The sequence below is a fragment of the Triticum urartu genome, chromosome 4, assembly GCF_003073215.2.
Source record: "Triticum urartu cultivar G1812 chromosome 4, Tu2.1, whole genome shotgun sequence".
In the NCBI taxonomy this organism is placed as follows: domain Eukaryota; kingdom Viridiplantae; phylum Streptophyta; class Magnoliopsida; order Poales; family Poaceae; genus Triticum; species Triticum urartu.
Window position 1 is genome coordinate 109,975,354 of NC_053025.1, and position 16,992 is coordinate 109,992,345.

A 16,992-nucleotide genomic window follows, 5' to 3' on the forward strand; every position below is an offset into this window, starting at 1 on the left:
CTAGGCTAGTCATAGTGGAAAGTAACTTGGACTAGTAACTCTATGGTTACCCTAAGAGCAAGTACTACCTCCGTCCTGGTTTACTCTTCCTATTTTGTAGTATCAAAATTTGACCATAGATTTAACTGACAAAATGTTAATGCATGTCACAAAAAATTATATCCTTGGATTCATATTATTTGAACATAATTTCAAATGGTATAATTTTTTATGACATGCATTGGCATTTTCTTAGGTAAATCTATGGTCAAAGTTTTCCAATAAATACAAGGTAGTACAAAAGTGGGCTATAACGGCCCTCCACCAAGTAGGCCAAAGCACGTGCCAAATTCACTTGTGATGCATTTGGCATCGATGCCCCTCCATTGCCCACCTGGTGCTCCAATCTGGATCACCTGCTTTCCTCCGGTGACTCACGTAATGAAAAAAACCTTGCGTGGGAGAAGGAGAGGACTGAGGCAATAAAAAAGCACTTGTTTGGGAGAGTGAGAGGCTGGTGTAGTTGGTTTGATTGATTTGTTTATACATGTGTGTTTGTGTGCACAGTGGTGCCAACTCTCTCACATTGCGAGAGCGGTGCCAAAATCTTTTGATTTGACATCGATGCGTATTACATGGCATACTTTTGAGAAATATGGCATTGTCCACATAGTGGAAGGCAACAAATTCCCAAGCTCTTCACGTGCTCCTAGGTAAGCGAGAGGAAAGAGAAAGAGAGAGAGAGAGAGTGAAAAAATATCACTAGCCAGCCAACCCTATCGTATGAGCGAATGATATTGGTACCTATTGATGACACATCAATCTTATACAGACAACTGCTCTAATATGTTCTCTTCTTTGCAGATAAAAAAAGATCCGAAAGTGAAAAATGTGTTGCACTATAACAATCTCATCGAATGCCTTGATCTCCATCTTACAGAAATTGATTTGATCGACTACTGAGGCAGCACATCTGAGATTAAATTCGCCAAGTTCTTTGTTCTGGAGGCAAGTGTGCTCAAGGTAATGAGGTTTGGCGTTCTCTAGCGCAATAATGAATGGCGTGCTGATCACCGCAAGCGTCTAAGCCTAAATGACAAAGTCTCCACAGAAGCTGAATTTGTTTTTGAAACATCAAGTGGCCAGAGACTCAAAAATTTATTTGCCCATTAGTGACATGTCAAGGCGGTGGATTTTAGTTTGTACGAAAGTTCTTACATAAACTTCCTAGTAATTCCCTCTTCGTAGGTGCAGCATTACTCCTAACATTTATAATATCAGTTTGAAACTTGTAATATTGCCGTGTCCTATTCCTGCATTTCAAAATCCTACGAATCAAAGAGGTCCTGAGTTGGTGATGATGTTGTTCCTGCCATCTTTCACCAATAGCCGTCGGATCTAGATCTGACGCATACAAACCAAACTTCTGTAGTTTTGCAACAAGATGCTCGCACTTGTTCCCTATTTACAAACAACTCCTTGTTTCTCACAATTAGCCTTATCTCCTCCCCACCACATCTAGAAGGCCATGGAAAAATCTGGCACGATGGCCGCTGCCAGTGCTGTTGGGGGAAATGACACCTATGGGATGACTGGAATCCCTTCTACGGTTGGCGGGCGCGGGGTTATGAGATGAGCGGGATTAGGAGTCAGCACAGGATCGTTTACCCAGGTTCGGGCCGCGAGGATGCGTAATACCCTAGTCCTGCTTTGGTGTGTATTTGAGTGTTCTTGAGCTCCTGAACTAGCTATGGTGTCTATGTAGTTTGAAAGAGCCAAATCCTTCTCCAATATGCCATGGACCTCCTTTTATAGTCGAAGGGGCTCCCACAATGGCATACAGGAGGTGGAAAGGTGTACAGTGAGCAAGCTTATCGCCTAGCATTACGAGACAAGACACATTAAATGCGCTACTTAGGTGTCCCCTTGCTTTATCGAGGACGGGAACGGGGCCCGTCCCATCCGTCGCTGCTCCGCCTCGCTTTGACACGCGCGTCCAGGCCAGCGATGCATGCAGTGCCATGTAGGCTAGTAGGCTGCTGAGATGGCGTGGTGGTAGGGTCTTCACGAAGATCTGCATGCCACCACGTAGGTGCTTGCTGAGTTGGCCTGGAAGCCGCATGTCGCCACGCAGGTGCCTGCCCAGCTGGTTGGGCTGGCAGCTGTATGGGAACGACGGTGGAGTTTTGATGGATGCGGGCTTGGCTATGGACACGCGGGCGTCCTCGGCAAGGGTCTTGCCGGGGCCCCGGCAAGGGTCTTGGCGTGGTGGCGGTCGTCCCCGGCAAGGATCTTGCCGGGGATCTCGCGAACTTCCTCGGCAAGGATCTTGCCGAGGATCATCGTCTTCTAATCCTCATCTGATCTCGAGTATTCTTTGTCTTCACAAAGATCTGCATACCACCACACAAGCGCCTCCTGAGCCTGTGTTCCAACATTGTCAATGGTGGTGGAAACTCTAGGCTCAAAGGTGGCAATGATGCTGGTGCGGGGCAAGTTGCCATGGCAAGGCTCTTGCCGGGGCTGCGGAGGCCGCCCCGGCAAGGGTCTCGCCGGAGGAGTCCATCTCGCCCTCATGCTCTTCGTGTCTCTGGTCTTGGCGTTGCTTTGTCGGTCTTGGGCTTGGGCTTCCCATCCTTGCCCTGCTAAGTGTGGCCGCGAGTGTGGCTCTCACTGCCCGTGCACAAGTAAGGGGTGCAATGGAGAGCACCTACTTTCGTACACCGACAGGAGCCCCCGGGCCTGGGCCACACATAAGCGCCATGCATTGTTGGACCAGGCCCAGAATGGTGCATGCTACCTCTTGAGCACTGCGTTGGTTTTCCCTTGAAGAGGAAAGGGTGATGCAGCAAAGTAGCGTAAGTATTTCCCTCGGTTTTTGAGAACCAAGGTATCAATCCAGTAGGAGGCCACGCACGAGTCCCTAGCACGTACACAAACAAATAAATCCTCGCAACCAACGCGATAAGGGGTTGTCAATCCCTACACGGTCACTTATGAGAGTGAGATCTGATAGATATGATAGGATAATATTTTTGGTATTTTTATGATGAAGATGCAAAGTAAAGAAAGTAATAAAAACAGCGCCAGAAATAGCTTGTTGTCGGGAGATTAATATGTTGGAAAATAGACCCGGGGGCCATAGGTTTCACTAGTAGCTTCTCTCAAGACCATAAGTATTTACGGTGGGTGAACAAATTACTGTTGAGCAATTGACAAAATCGAGCATAGTTATGAGAATATCTAGGTATGATCATGTATATAGGCATCGCGTCCGAGACAAGTAGACCGACTCCTGCCTGCATCTACTACTATTACTCCACACATCGACCGCTATCCAGCATGCATCTAGAGTATTTAGTTCATAAGAACAGAGTAACTCTTTAAGCAAGATGACATGATGTGGAGGGATAAATTCATGCAATATGATATAAACCCCATCTTGTTATCCTCGATGGCAACAATACAATACGTGCCTTGCTGCCCCTACTGTCACTGGGAAAGGACGCCGCAAGATTGAACCCAAAGCTAAGCACTTCTCCCATTGCAAGAAAGATCAATCTAGTAGGCCAAACCAAACTGATAATTCGAAGAGACTTGCAAAGATAACCAATCATACATAAAACACTACAAGAAATATGTTAATACATGACAGTCCTGATCCGTCATGGATTAGTGAAAAACTGTCATGGGTGCCTGTCCATGACAGATTTGAAATCCGTCATGTATATCGCGTCATAATTTTATAGCATACCTTACATGACGATTCTTGTCCGTCATGGATCTGTCCCAGGCCCGCCCAGGCCCAATCCATTGTGACAGAGCAATCCGTCATGGACTAACACATGTAGGATTTTTGGTTGACCAATTAGAATGACGTGTCTACCTGCGTGGACATTATTTTTCTTCACAAAATTCATCATGGTTGAGCACATTAAACCATTTCTTTCGGCCTAATTTTTAGCACAATGCGTTACACAAAGCCTAATGCCAATTTTGGTCCAGGAGAAAATATTTGTTAAATGTACAACATTACACAGTTCAACCAGTATGCAGCCTTCTCTATGTATCTACATCATAGCACTTTATAAAATCCTCAAAAAAAAGATAACTTGCATTTTATATTGACAAAATATATCACACATCATGAGTACAATTCATTTTACATCAACAGATCATACAAACTATTGAGGCTGTTATTTAGGTTCTTGCTGTCGGCCCTCCTGATGGCAACCATCATGTTTGATTGTGATGAGCAGCACCAAGTAGCCCACTTCCCAATCTTACCTGCATATTTACAAGAATATTAGATTATTTTAGATATGAACAGATAGTAGAAATAATATAATTACAACAAATATAAAAATGAATTACATGTTGTCCAAAAATCTTAAATCTTATAGTGCCTAGAAATGAGAATAACAATGTATCTACTATAAAATAAGAGTAAACATGAGGTTTCTTATAAAATTATCAAAAGAAAAATGTGTCAAGTGACAAAGTAATACACACGTCAGAGAACTAAGTACTATATCATTGAGGTTGTCATTCAGGTTCTTGTCGAACCTCTTGAAGGCAGCTATCATTTTGTGGTCATACCTAGAATATTTCACTAACAAACATATGCATGCTGTGAAGCCTCTGATCATCGAACCGGGCAGCGTAAACTTCAAATGTTCGTATGTCAACAAGTTTACAAATGAAACTCAAATATTTATGCTACAAGTTCATCTCGAACCGCTGACAACAGTAAACAATGCGTAACATATTTAAGTGGTATAGACTGATCAAGCAACTTTAAGTAAATGCCAAAGGAGTGCCATGTAACAAATAATCTATTTACATGGTTACAGGAAATAGACTAGCAGCAATCTGTGAGCACATGTCTCTGTTACATGTGCAACTTTGGCATATACATACAGTTTGACATTTACTTTTCTTTCTTAATATACAGAACAGGTGGGCACGGGGTATAAAACTAGCTAAAATCTTAGCAGAGATACTCCAAGCAGGGCCATAGGTATAACAAGAGCTGTACATATGCTTAAGCTAGATACATCCTTGATACTTATCAAATCTGTAACTCATATAAGTATATAGCATGCTCAGAAAAATGTATCTTGTTCTTGAGCTTCCCGTGTTAAAACAGCATGGCAGATATTTCAAACTAAAATATTAGGTATTAGCTATAATGTGTTGCCTTTGCAGTTTTATATTGCTGCCAACGAAAAAGTTAGGCGATGACAGAAGAGTTCGGAATATGTATTTACCTCCTGTGTTTTGTCACCATGGATCGCCGTTGCAAGGAAACCTCTGTTGTATAGCCAATATCTCAATGAATCAGCTTCTCGTTTTGTCTCCACGAAAATCATTGTTAGTCTGTTCAGGCTAGAAAAATCAGAAAACTAGCATGAGAAAAATCTTAAAGAATAATAGCAAATAAACCCAATTGTTACAATCTAAGATGGCAGCAAATAATACCATATCGGTGAGTACGACAAGGTGCGATGAACAAAATATGTACTATTTGCTGCAACCAAATGATGGTAGTAAGTACATTTCAGGGATCTGACGCTGAACTTGTATGTAATTAGCGCAAGAGCAAGAGTAGGCTAGGAGGACTGATCAACAAAATGATGATATCAGATAGAAAGTTTGCACATATATATAACAGAGAAGCAGTGTAATAGCAGCGCTAGTTAACAATCTTACTCTTGGTCAATTGATTGAGTGAGATTTATGAATTACTTTTATTCCACAAACAAGAAAATCCAAGGAACCAACAGAAGCATCTCATGGGCATTTAATTATTAAATTATTAGTTTCTTAACTAACTAGTGGATCTCAGAAATTCTACACTGCTAGTGCTCTCATGGTGAGAGAAGAAACAGGAAATAGCAAACAGTACGGCCTAGTTCGGCAACACCTTTTTTCCAGAACCATAGTATTCCAACACCTCAGTATTTCAATAGATGGGCAACAAATACTCCAGTTTCTGAAAAACATAGATTTTCTCAGTTTCGATAAAACTGCAGAGGTGTTTGGCAAGTGGCAGTTTTTCTCACTTTTATTTGGTTTGCACAGATTGTTACATTGTTGCATGCATACTTAGCTAAACTCATGGATCAACTCGTGCTAATGGCCACCGTATGCATGCAGCCTTGCACTGGCATGTTTTCTCCTAGATGGTAGGAAGGATCTGTAGTAGTAGAGTTATCTCTTGCAATCAATCAAAGAGCAAGCTAGTTACGACATGCACTGCAAGTCCACATCTGCCGCTCGTCCATCCTTGCCAGCGCCATACGACTGCTCACAGACCTATCAAAGACATCAAAGTGATCTGGAGCGATACACCCCTGTTAGAATCACCTCTGTGTGCATGCGTTTTCAGCCGGCACTAAGTAGTCATTTGTATGAGTGCGTGCGCCCCTGTAGCCGGATAGATGGATCGACTAGCTATCGATTTTTTGTGTCACAGGTGTCGATGGACAGAGTGACAACCCAGCAAGCGTTTCTCAGTTTTTTGAAAAGAGATCGGGACCTCTTTTCTATATACTACAAAAAGACCACGGTTTTAGAGATATACCAATACTTAAAAACTACAAAAATACTTTGGCTCCCAAACGCAGCCTACTATCTCTCGTTGGTTGTAGCTTACGAGTACCAGGAAACAAAGTGGCCACATTTTCTGTGCCAGGTTCAGTCCAAGAGAAAAGGATAGCCCGTGGAGAACTACGCTTGAGCAGAGTAGCAATCACTTAGAAAGAAATGAAAAACAGAGCGAGAAGGGTCAACCTTATTGTTCTCTGTGGAATTGTGCTGGTTGGGGCGGAGGACCTGGCCATCGAGCTCGTCTAGCTCGTCGGGCTAGAGCGTGGGGTCCCGGTGGTCGCCTTCCGTTGAACTGAAGAGGCGTAGATGTCCTGCTGATCTGAATCGAAGCAATAAACTTTCATTGGGGATGGGACAAAAAATGAAGTAATGAAGGAGATAGGAGACGATGGGGGGAAGGAGGGAGGGACCTTGTGCGGGGCGTTGACGTCGCCGGAGAGGTCGAGCTCGGGCCTCCCGCAGGTCACGGTCGTCGTCCTCTCCTCATCCGGCGCTTGCTGCTCCAAATCTTCAGATGGCAAGGTAGCTGCGCCTCCTGGGAGAAGGAGGGAGGCCTGTGTCGCAGATCCATGGCCCAGGTCGTGAGCAGCAGTGGGGCGCCATAGCGGCTAGGGTTGGCCGCCTCTTACATCGGGCCGGTGCAACCGCTGTAGCCATGGATCTCGGGCGGAGAGGTGGAGGCGGAGGCGGAGGATGGGGCCGAAGAGAGGCGAGGCGTGCTGGCGGCGGATGGAGAAAGAGATTGGGGACAGGAGTGTCTTAGGGTTAGCTTTTATATGGGGGAAAATGTTTAGGGCTTTAGGCGGGCTCTAGTGGGCTTGCGGGTCTGTACTAGGCGGTTCATTATGAATTTCGAGACTGTCATCGGAAATCCGTCATGGATTAACAGGTTTGTTGTAGTGAAAGAATTCAGAAGATTCAAATATTGTTCATAGATAAACTTGATCATAAACGCACAGTTTATCGGTCTCAACAAACACACCGCAAAAGAAGATTACATCGAATAGATCTCCACAAGAGAGGGGGAGAACATTGTATTGAGATCCAAAAAGAGAGAGGAAGCTATCTAGCTAATAACTATGGACCCGAAGGTCTGAAGTAAACTACTCACACTTCATCGGAGAGGCTATGTTGTTCATGTAGAAGCCCTCCGTGATCGATGCCCCCTCCGACGGAGCTCCGGAACAGGCCCCAAGATGGGATCTCACGGGTACAGAAGGTTGCGGCGGTGGAATTATGTTTTTGGCTCTGTATCTGGTAGTTTGGGGGTATGTAGGTATATATAGGAGGAAGGAGTACGTCGGTGGAGCAACGTGGGGCCCACGAGGGTGGAGGGCGCGCCTAGGGGGTAGGCGCACCCCCTACCTCGTAGCTTTCTTGACGTAGGGTCCAAGTCCTCTGGATCATGTTCGTTCCGAAAATCACGTTCCCGAAGGTTTCATTCCATTTGGACTCCGTTTGATATTCTTTTTCTACGAAACTCTGAAATAGGCAAGAAAACAGCAATTCTGGGCTGGGCCTCCAGTTAATAGGTTAGTCCCAGAAATAATATAAAAGTGTATAATAAAGCCCAATAATGTCCAAAACAGAAGATAATATAGCATGGAGCAATCAAAAATTATAGATACGTTGGAGACGTATCAAGCATCCCCAAGCTTAATTCCTGCTTGTCCTCGAGTAGGTAAATGATAAAAACAGAATTTTAGATGTGGAATGCTACTTGGCATAATTTCAATGTAATTCTTCTTAATTGTGGTATGAATATTCAGATCCGAAAGATTCAAGATAAAAGTTCAATATTGACATAAAAATAATGATACTTCATACATACTAACTAAGCAATTATGTCCTCTCAAAATAACATGGCCAAAGAAAGTTCATCCCTACAAAATCATATAGTTTAGTCATGCTCCATTTTCGTCACACAAGAATGCTCTCATCATGCACAACCCCGATGACAAGCCAAGCAATTGTTTCATACTTTAGTAATTTCAAACTCATAAACCTTCACGCAATACATGAGCGTGAGTCATGGATATATCACTATGGGTGGAATAGAATATAATGATGGGGGGTTATGTGGAGAAGACAAAAAAGGAGAAAATCTCACATCAACGAGGCTAATCAATAGGCTATGGAGATGCCCATCGATTGATGTTAATGCAAGGAGTAGGGATTGCCATTCAACGGATGCACTAGAGCTATAAATGTATGAAAGCTCAACAAAAGAAACTAAGTGGGTGTGCATCCAACTTGCTTGCTCACGAAGACCTAGGGCACTTGAGGAGGCCCATTGTTGGAATATACAAGCCAAGTTCTATAATGAAAAATTCCCACTAGTATATGAAAATGACAAAACAAGAGACTCTCTATCATGAAGATTATGGTGCTACTTTAAAGCACAAGTGTGGAAAAAAGGATAGTAGCATTGCCCCTTTTTATTTTCTTTTTTGGGCCTTTTTTGGCCTTTCTCTTTTTTTATTGGGACAATGCTCTATTGAATGATGATCATCACACTTCTATTTATTTACAACTCAATGATTACAACTCGATACTAGAACAAGATATGACTCTATATGAATGCCTCCGGCGGTGTACCGGGATATGCAATGACTCAAGAGTGACATGTATGAAAGAATTATGAATGGTGGCTTTGCCACAAATACAATGTCAACTACATGATCATGCTAAGCAATATGACAATGATGAATGTGTCATGAAGAACGGTATGGTGGAAAGTTGCATGGCAATATATTTCGGAATGGCTATGAAAATGCCATAATAGGTAGGTATGGTGGCTGTTTTGAGGAAGATATAAGGAGGTTTATGTGTGAAAGAGCGTATCATTTCACGGGGTTTGGATGCACCTGCGAAGTTTGCACCAACTCTCAATGTGAGAAAGGGCAATGCACTGTACCGAAGAGGCTACCAATGATGGAAGGGTGAGAGTGTGTATAATCCATGGACCCAACATTAGTCATAAAGAACTCATATACATATTGCAAAAATCTACAAGTCATCAAAAACCAAAGTATTACGTGCATGCTCCTAGGGGGATAGATTGGTAGGAAAAGACCATCGCTCGTCCCCGACCGCCACTCATAAGGAGGAGAATCAAATAACACCTCATGTTTGAAATTTGTTACATAACGTTTACCATACGTGCATGCTACAGGACTTGCCAACTTCAACACAAGCACTTCTCAAATTCACAATTACTCTACTAGCACGACTTTAATATTATCACCTCCATATTTCAAAACAATTATCAAGCATCAAACTTTTTTTAGTATTCAACGCACTCAAGAGAAAGTTTTACAAATCTTGAATATCAAGCATATTATTATTATTAAGCAATTTACCATGCTATTAAAGACTCTCAAAATAATCTAAGTGAAGCATGAGAGATCAATAGTTTCTATAAAACAAATCCACTACCGTGCTCTAAAAGATATAAGTGAAGCACTAGAGCAAAACTATAAAGCTCAAAAGATATAAGTGAAGCACATAGAGTATTCTATCAAATTCCAAATTATGTATGGCTCTCTCAAAAGGTGTGTACAGCAAGGATGATTGTGGCACACTAACCAACAAAGACACAAATAACACAAGAGGCTCCAAGCAAAACACATATCATGTGGTGAATAAAAATATAGCTCCAAGTAAAATTACCGATGGAAGTAGACGAAAGAGGGGTTGCCTTCCGGGGCATCCCCAAGCTTTGACTTTTTGGTGTCCTTGGATTATCTTGGGGGTTACATGGGCATCCCCAAGCTTAGGCTCTTGCCACTCCTTGTTCCATAATCCACCAAAAGATTTCACCCAAAACTTGAAAACTTCACAACACAAAACTCAACAGAAATCTCGTGAGCTCCGTTAGCGAAAGAAAACAAAAGACCACTTCAAGGTACTGTAATGAACTCATTATTTATTTATATTGGTGTTAAACCTACTGTATTTCAACTTATCTATGGATTATAAACTATTTTACTAGCCATAGATTCATCAAAATAAGCAAACAACACACGAAAAACAGAATCTGTCAAAAACAGAAAAGTCTGTAGTAATCTGTAACTAACGCAAACTTATGGAACTCCAAAAATTCTACCAAACAAGGAAGACCTAGACAATTTGTTTATTGATCAGCAGCAATTGGAATCAGTATTTTATCACATTCGGGTGATTTTTAACAATTCAGGCACTAAGCGCAAAGTTTCTGGAAATTACAGCAAGATCAAATAAATATAATCCAAGAAGATCCTATAGGTTTAACTTGGCACAAACACTAATTAAAACATAAAACCACATGTAAACAAAAGGTAGATGGATTATTTATTCCTAAACAGAAGCAAAAGCAAAAAAACTAAAATAAAATTGGGTTTCCTCCCAACAAGCGATATCGTTTAACGCCCCTAGCTAGGCATAAAAGCGAGGATAGATCTAGGTACTTCCGTAGTAATAAGATAGATCGGTGAAACTCATTTCATATTCTCTACGTTCGGCAGCAAGTTTTCTTTGAGGCAAGCAAAAGTAATCAAAAGGGCTAAATTTAATTGGGCAAAAATCCCCAAGATCAATTTTAGGAGGTATAGGTTCCTCTTTCGGCCCTTCGTATTGCACAACCAATTCATCATTATAAGCATTCTTTTGACAGAACCTTGTGAGCCTATACTCAAGAGAGTATCCTAGCTCATTATTTCGAATAGCCAAATCATCATTAAGTTCAGAGATTCTATCAATTAAAAATATTGGTAGGCACCTTTTTTCTAAGATTTTCATTGAAAGCAACATAGTCAATAGATTGAAAACGCATTACTTCTTCTTGATCAAAGATGATAGATTCTATGGGAGGACGGCCAGCGTCCACCCTATAATGCGCAAAGATCTCTTTGGCCTCTTTTATTATAAATCTGAATTCATGAGCCAAAAAGATGGTAACGGCATGCTTAACAGAGGAATGCTCGATATTAGAAAATTCTAGGAAAATCCTTTGTATGGAAGGATGCATATGCATAAATTGCCTTTCAAGTTCAACGATAAGCCCATAGAAGGATGCATATGCATATGCTAGTTCTATGGAGAATAGAACTGCCCATAGAAGGCAAAACACCGACACAAGTAAAGAAATCTTGACTAACTCCTTTTCCAATAATATTACCACTACCAATTCGAAATCTTTTTGTATGCAAGGTAGGGGGTTCTTCAGCCGGAGCATCAGAATTTTCCATGTTATTATTATTGTCCATATCTGCAATAATTTCCCCAATTTCAGACATAACGGCAAGCAAGCGAGAAAAAGGCAAACGGAAAAGAGAGGGCGAATAAAACAGCAAGGGTGAAGTGGGGGAGAGGAAAACGAGAGGCAAATGACAACTAATGTAATGCGAGAGATAGGGATTGTGGTGGGTACTTGGTATGTTGACTTTTGCGCAGACTCCCCAGCAACGGCACCAGAAATTCTTCTTGCTACCTCTTGAGCACTGCGTTGGATTTCCCGAAGAGGAGAGGATGATGCAGCAAAGTAGCGTAAGTATTTCCCTCAGTTTTTGAGAACCAAGGTATCAATCTAGTAGGAGGCCACGCGAGAGTCCCTCGTACCTACACAAAACAATAGCTCAACGCAACCAACGCGATTAGGGGTTGTCAATCCCTTCACGATCACTTACGAGAGTGGGATCTGATAGAGAAGATAGATAATATTTTTCGTATTTTTGATATAGAGATGCAAAGTGAAAAGTAAAAGGCAAAGTAAAAAAGCAAAGCAATAATAAAGTGATGGAGATTGATATGATGAGAATAGACCCGGGGGCCATAGGTTTCACTAGTGGATTCTCTGATGATCATAAGTGTTCTACGGTGGGTGAACAAATTACTGTTGAGCAATTGACAAAATTGAGCATAGTTATGAGCATATCTAGGTATGATCATGTATATAGGCATCACGTCCGAGACAAGTAGACCGACTCCTGCTTCCATCTAGTACTATTACTCCACTCATCGACCGCTATCCAGCATGCATCTAGAGTATTAAGTTAAAAACAGAGTAACGCCTTAAGAAAGATGACATGATGTAGAGGGATAGTTTCATGCAATATGATAAAACCACATCTTGTTATCCTCGATGGCAACAATACAATACGTGCCTTGCTGCCCCTTCTGTCACTGGGAAAGGACACCGCAAGATTGAACCCAAAGCTAAGCACTTCTCCCATTGCAAGAAAAACCAATCTAGTAGGCCAAACCAAACTAATAATTCGAAGAGACTTGCAAATATAACCAATCATACATAAAAGAATTCAGAGAAGATTCAAATATTATTCATAGATAGACTTGATCATAAACCCACAATTCATCGGTCTCAACAAACACACCGCAAAAAGAAGATTACATCGAATAGATCTCCACGAGAGAGGGGGAGAACATTGTATTGAGATCCAAAAAAGAGAGAAGAAGCCATCTAGCTAATAACTATGGACACGTAGGTCTGAGGTGAACTACTCACACTTCGTCGGAGGGGCTAGGATGATGTAGAAGCCCTCCGTGATGATGGCCCTCTCCGGCGGAGCTCCGGAACAGGCCCCAAGATGGGATCTCGTGGATACAGAAAGTTGCGGCGGTGGAATTAGGTTTTTGGCTCCGTATCTGATCGTTTGGGGGTACGTAGGTATATATAGGAGGAAGAAGTACGTCGGTGGAGCTTCGAGGGGCCCACGAGGTAGGGGGGCGCGCCCTAGGGGGGGCGCCCTCCACCCTCGTGACCGCCTCGTGGCTTTCTTGACGGAGGGTCCAAGTCTCCTGGGTCTTATCTGATGAGAAAATCACGTTCCCGAAGGTTTTATTCCGTTTGATATTCTGTTTCTCCGAAACACTGAAATAGAAAAAAACAACAATTCTGGGCCGGGCCTCCGGTTAATAGGTTAGTCCCAAAAATAATATAGAAGTGGAAAATAAAGCCCAATATAGTCCAAAACAGTAGATAATATAGCATGGAGCAATCAAAAATTATAGATACGTTGGAGACGTATCACTGTAAGCCGCGTTCACCAGTGCCTCGGCGAGCGTGTTGGTCTTCTTCATCCCATGAACGAAGCACATGACTCTTCCCTGTGGCTGCGCCCAGAGTCATTAGTGTGGTGACGCCGTTCATCACGCACAACCTGGGAGGAGCGCACTGTAGGCGCCGGCGTGGGTGTCTTCGAGGTCGCCGTGCCGCCCGTGTGTGGCGCGACGCCGCCCTTGGAGGGCCCTGCGCCGCTTGCGGGGGGGCCGGCTCCTCTTTGGACTTGGTGGCGTGCGGCTCGTCGCCTTGCGCACGAACGATGCCGCTCGCCAGGCTTCGGGTGCTGGAGCGACGTGGGTGTTCACGGGCCGCGCCTCGGCTTCCATCCGCAACCACCCCATAACCCGCCCGCACTGGCACAGGCCGTTCGGCTCCAGATGAAGCGATCACTGTGATCGTCTTCTTCTTGGGAGCCATGGTGATGAAGAACCACTAGACTAACTGCTAAACCAAATTCTCACAACTGCGCCACCCCTACCTAGCACGCCATAGATGTCGGGGGAAACGACACTTATGGGATCACTGGAATCCCTTCTATGGTTGGCAGGCGCGGGGTTGTGAGAAGTGCGGGATTAGGAGTCAGCACAGGATCGTTTACCCGGCCTTGGGCTGCGAGGATGCGTAATACCCTAGTCCTGCTTCGGTGTGTATTTGAGTGTTCTTGAGCTCCTGAACTAGCTATGGTGTCTACGTAGTTCGAAAGAGATGAATCCTTCTCCAGTATGCCATGGACCTCCCTTTATAGTCGAAGGGGCTGCCACAGTGGCATACATGAGGTGAAAGGTATATAGTGGGCAAGCTTATCACCTAGCATTACGGGACAAGTCGCATTAAATGCGCTACTTAGGTGTCCCCTTGCTTTATCGGGGACGGGAACAGGGCCCATCCCGTCCGTCGCTGCTCCGCCTCGCTTTGACACGCGTCTAGGCCAGTGATGCATGCAGCGCCATGTAGGCTGGCAGGCTGCTGAGATGGAGTGGTGGTAGGGTCTTCACGAAGATCTGCATGCCACCACATAGGTGCTTGCTGAGTTTGCCTGGAAGCCGCATGTTGCCACGCAGGTGCCTGCCAAGCTGGTTGGGCTGGCAGCTGTATGGGAACGGCAGTGGAGTTTTCATGGATGCGGGCCTGGCTATGGACCCGCAGGCATCCTCGGCAAGGGTCTTGTCGGGGCCCTGGCAAGGGTCTTGCCGTGGCATCGTGGTCGTCCCCGGCAAGGATTTTGCCGGGGGTCTCGTGGATTTCCTCGGCAAGGATCTTGCCAAGGATCGTCGTCTTCTAGTCCTCATCTGATCTCGAGTATTCTTCGTCTTCACAAAGATCTGCTTACCACCACGCAAGCGCCTCCCGAGCCTTTGTTCCAACGTTGTCAATGGTGCCGGAAACTCTAGGTTCAAAGGTGGCTATGATGCTGGTGCGGGGCAAGTTGCCACGGCAAGGCTCTTGCCAGGGCTGCGGAGGCCGCCCCGGCAAGGGTCTCATCGGGGGAGTCCACCTCACCCTCTTGCTCTTCATGTCTCTGGTCTTGGCGTTACTCTATTGGTCTTGGGCTTCGGCTTCCCTTCCTTGCCCTGCTAAGTGTGGCCGCAGGTGTGGCTCTAACTGCCCGTGCACAAGGGGTGCAAAGGAGAGCCCCTACTTTCGTACACCGACAGGCTCCGTCCACCCCCAATCTTGGTGTTCTGTGCAATGCACGGGCATCTACGCACGGGAAATTATGTCGAACACAGCTAGTTGTAAGTAGGCTAGCTCTACAGCCATGATGATAGTGACTGCAGATTGCCGAACATGGCGCCTACACTCAGGTGTCATCTCCGGTGCAGGGTCTTGTCACTTCACTGTGAGGAGCAGCACATAATAATTTGACCAACGGGTAGTACAGTACCACTACATTGGTAGTACTACTACTAGTATTGTACTAGCACCACCGTCTGGATTTAGTAGTACTACCACGTCCATCTGGATTTAGTATTTGACTAGCTATATCTAGTAACGCATGTCACAAAAAATGTACTACTCCCTCTGTAAATAAATACATGGTGTATTGTTTTATTCCTTCCGGTAGATGGCTCAAATCTGAAGACTCATCAATCAGACTACTATTGTACTCACCGAGCTCTCATCTTGGTAAGCTACCAACGAAAAATTGCAATCAAAGACTACTATTGTACTCCCTCCATACTGGTGCATTAGTCATGTTACGAAAAACAAATAGTAATTCCAAAACTTTTTGGCGCGGTGCATTAACTACCCACCTCATTCCCTGTTTTTTGCCACGAAAAAAGAAATCACCCAATACAAGACGTGGGGTGCGTATGCATCCAATGACTTTAGACTACTCCCTCCATCTAGGTGTATAAGTCATCTTTGAGCAAGTGAAAAGGAGGAGTGGGCTCTCATGCAAGAGCCTATCTATATGCGGATCCCTAGGCCGATACAATAAATATGAAGAAAGAGAGAGAGAGAAGATGAGAAAAAGTAGTACTCTTATATCCAGCCTTATAGCTAACCTTATTGTATGAGTGGCTACAAGTGATGGCTCTATATGACATGGCAACATCATATAGCCAGCAGCTGGTATACTATTAACCATGCTCTTAGGTTGTGCACCGTGACCAAGATGAAGGGGAAATCGAGAGAACTTAATGTCTTTTTGCTAATTAGTAGCATTACATGCAATGAACTAACCACTACATGTCATGTTTGGTAGTCTCAAGTCATTGAAAGCATGCACGACGCACATCTCTCATTGGTTGATATGTCACGAAATAAGAAACGAGGAGGGAGTTAATGTACCATGCCTAAGTGTTTTGGGATTTTTGGTTTTTGTAAGGTTACTTACACACCTAGATGGAGGGAGTAGCACAACATTTTTTGTTACATGCATTAACATTTTATTAGTTAAATCAAAGGTCAAAACTTGGCGCAAAATGAAAGGGGACCAATAAACCAGTAAACATCAAAGTTCTCTCGTTTGGCGCCAACTAGAGGTCCGGTGAGATGACTATACTGCATCGGCGGACGCAGCTTCATTGACTTACTGCACCTACCTTTGGTGTATGACATGTGGGCCCAACTGGTGGCTGGCCCACCTGTCATACATCCAAAGGCAGGTGTAGTAGAGGGCCGATGAGTAGATGGCCAAGACACATGTGAATGCAACGCATTCTGCACTTCTCATATAAAGGCTCCCTTCCAGTCCAATCTACGAAATCCTACGCACCTACGCATCCTAACCAAGGGCAAGAGTGATCACTCCAATCGCAAGATCAGTTGACTAGAAGCTAGATCCATTGAGGTGATGAGCGCGAGCATCAGTCGGCTGTGCCCGGCACCGAGGA

General features: G+C 44.0%; 1 long non-coding RNA gene across 4 annotated transcripts; it reads right to left on the reverse strand.

Moving 5' to 3' along the window:
- Positions 1–4,071: 4,071 nt before the first annotated feature.
- LOC125550925 lies at positions 4,072–7,332 on the reverse strand. Of its 4 annotated transcripts, none has more exons than XR_007302040.1 (4): positions 7,002–7,332; positions 6,775–6,910; positions 5,250–5,367; positions 4,072–4,266 (listed from the first exon to the last, which is right to left on the reverse strand). It is a non-coding gene; the product is annotated as an uncharacterized LOC125550925 (long non-coding RNA). The 4 variants fall into 4 exon arrangements; XR_007302041.1 differs by having other exon boundaries at positions 5,250–5,509; XR_007302042.1 differs by having other exon boundaries at positions 5,461–6,910.
- Between the last annotated feature and the right edge of the window lie 9,660 nt (positions 7,333–16,992).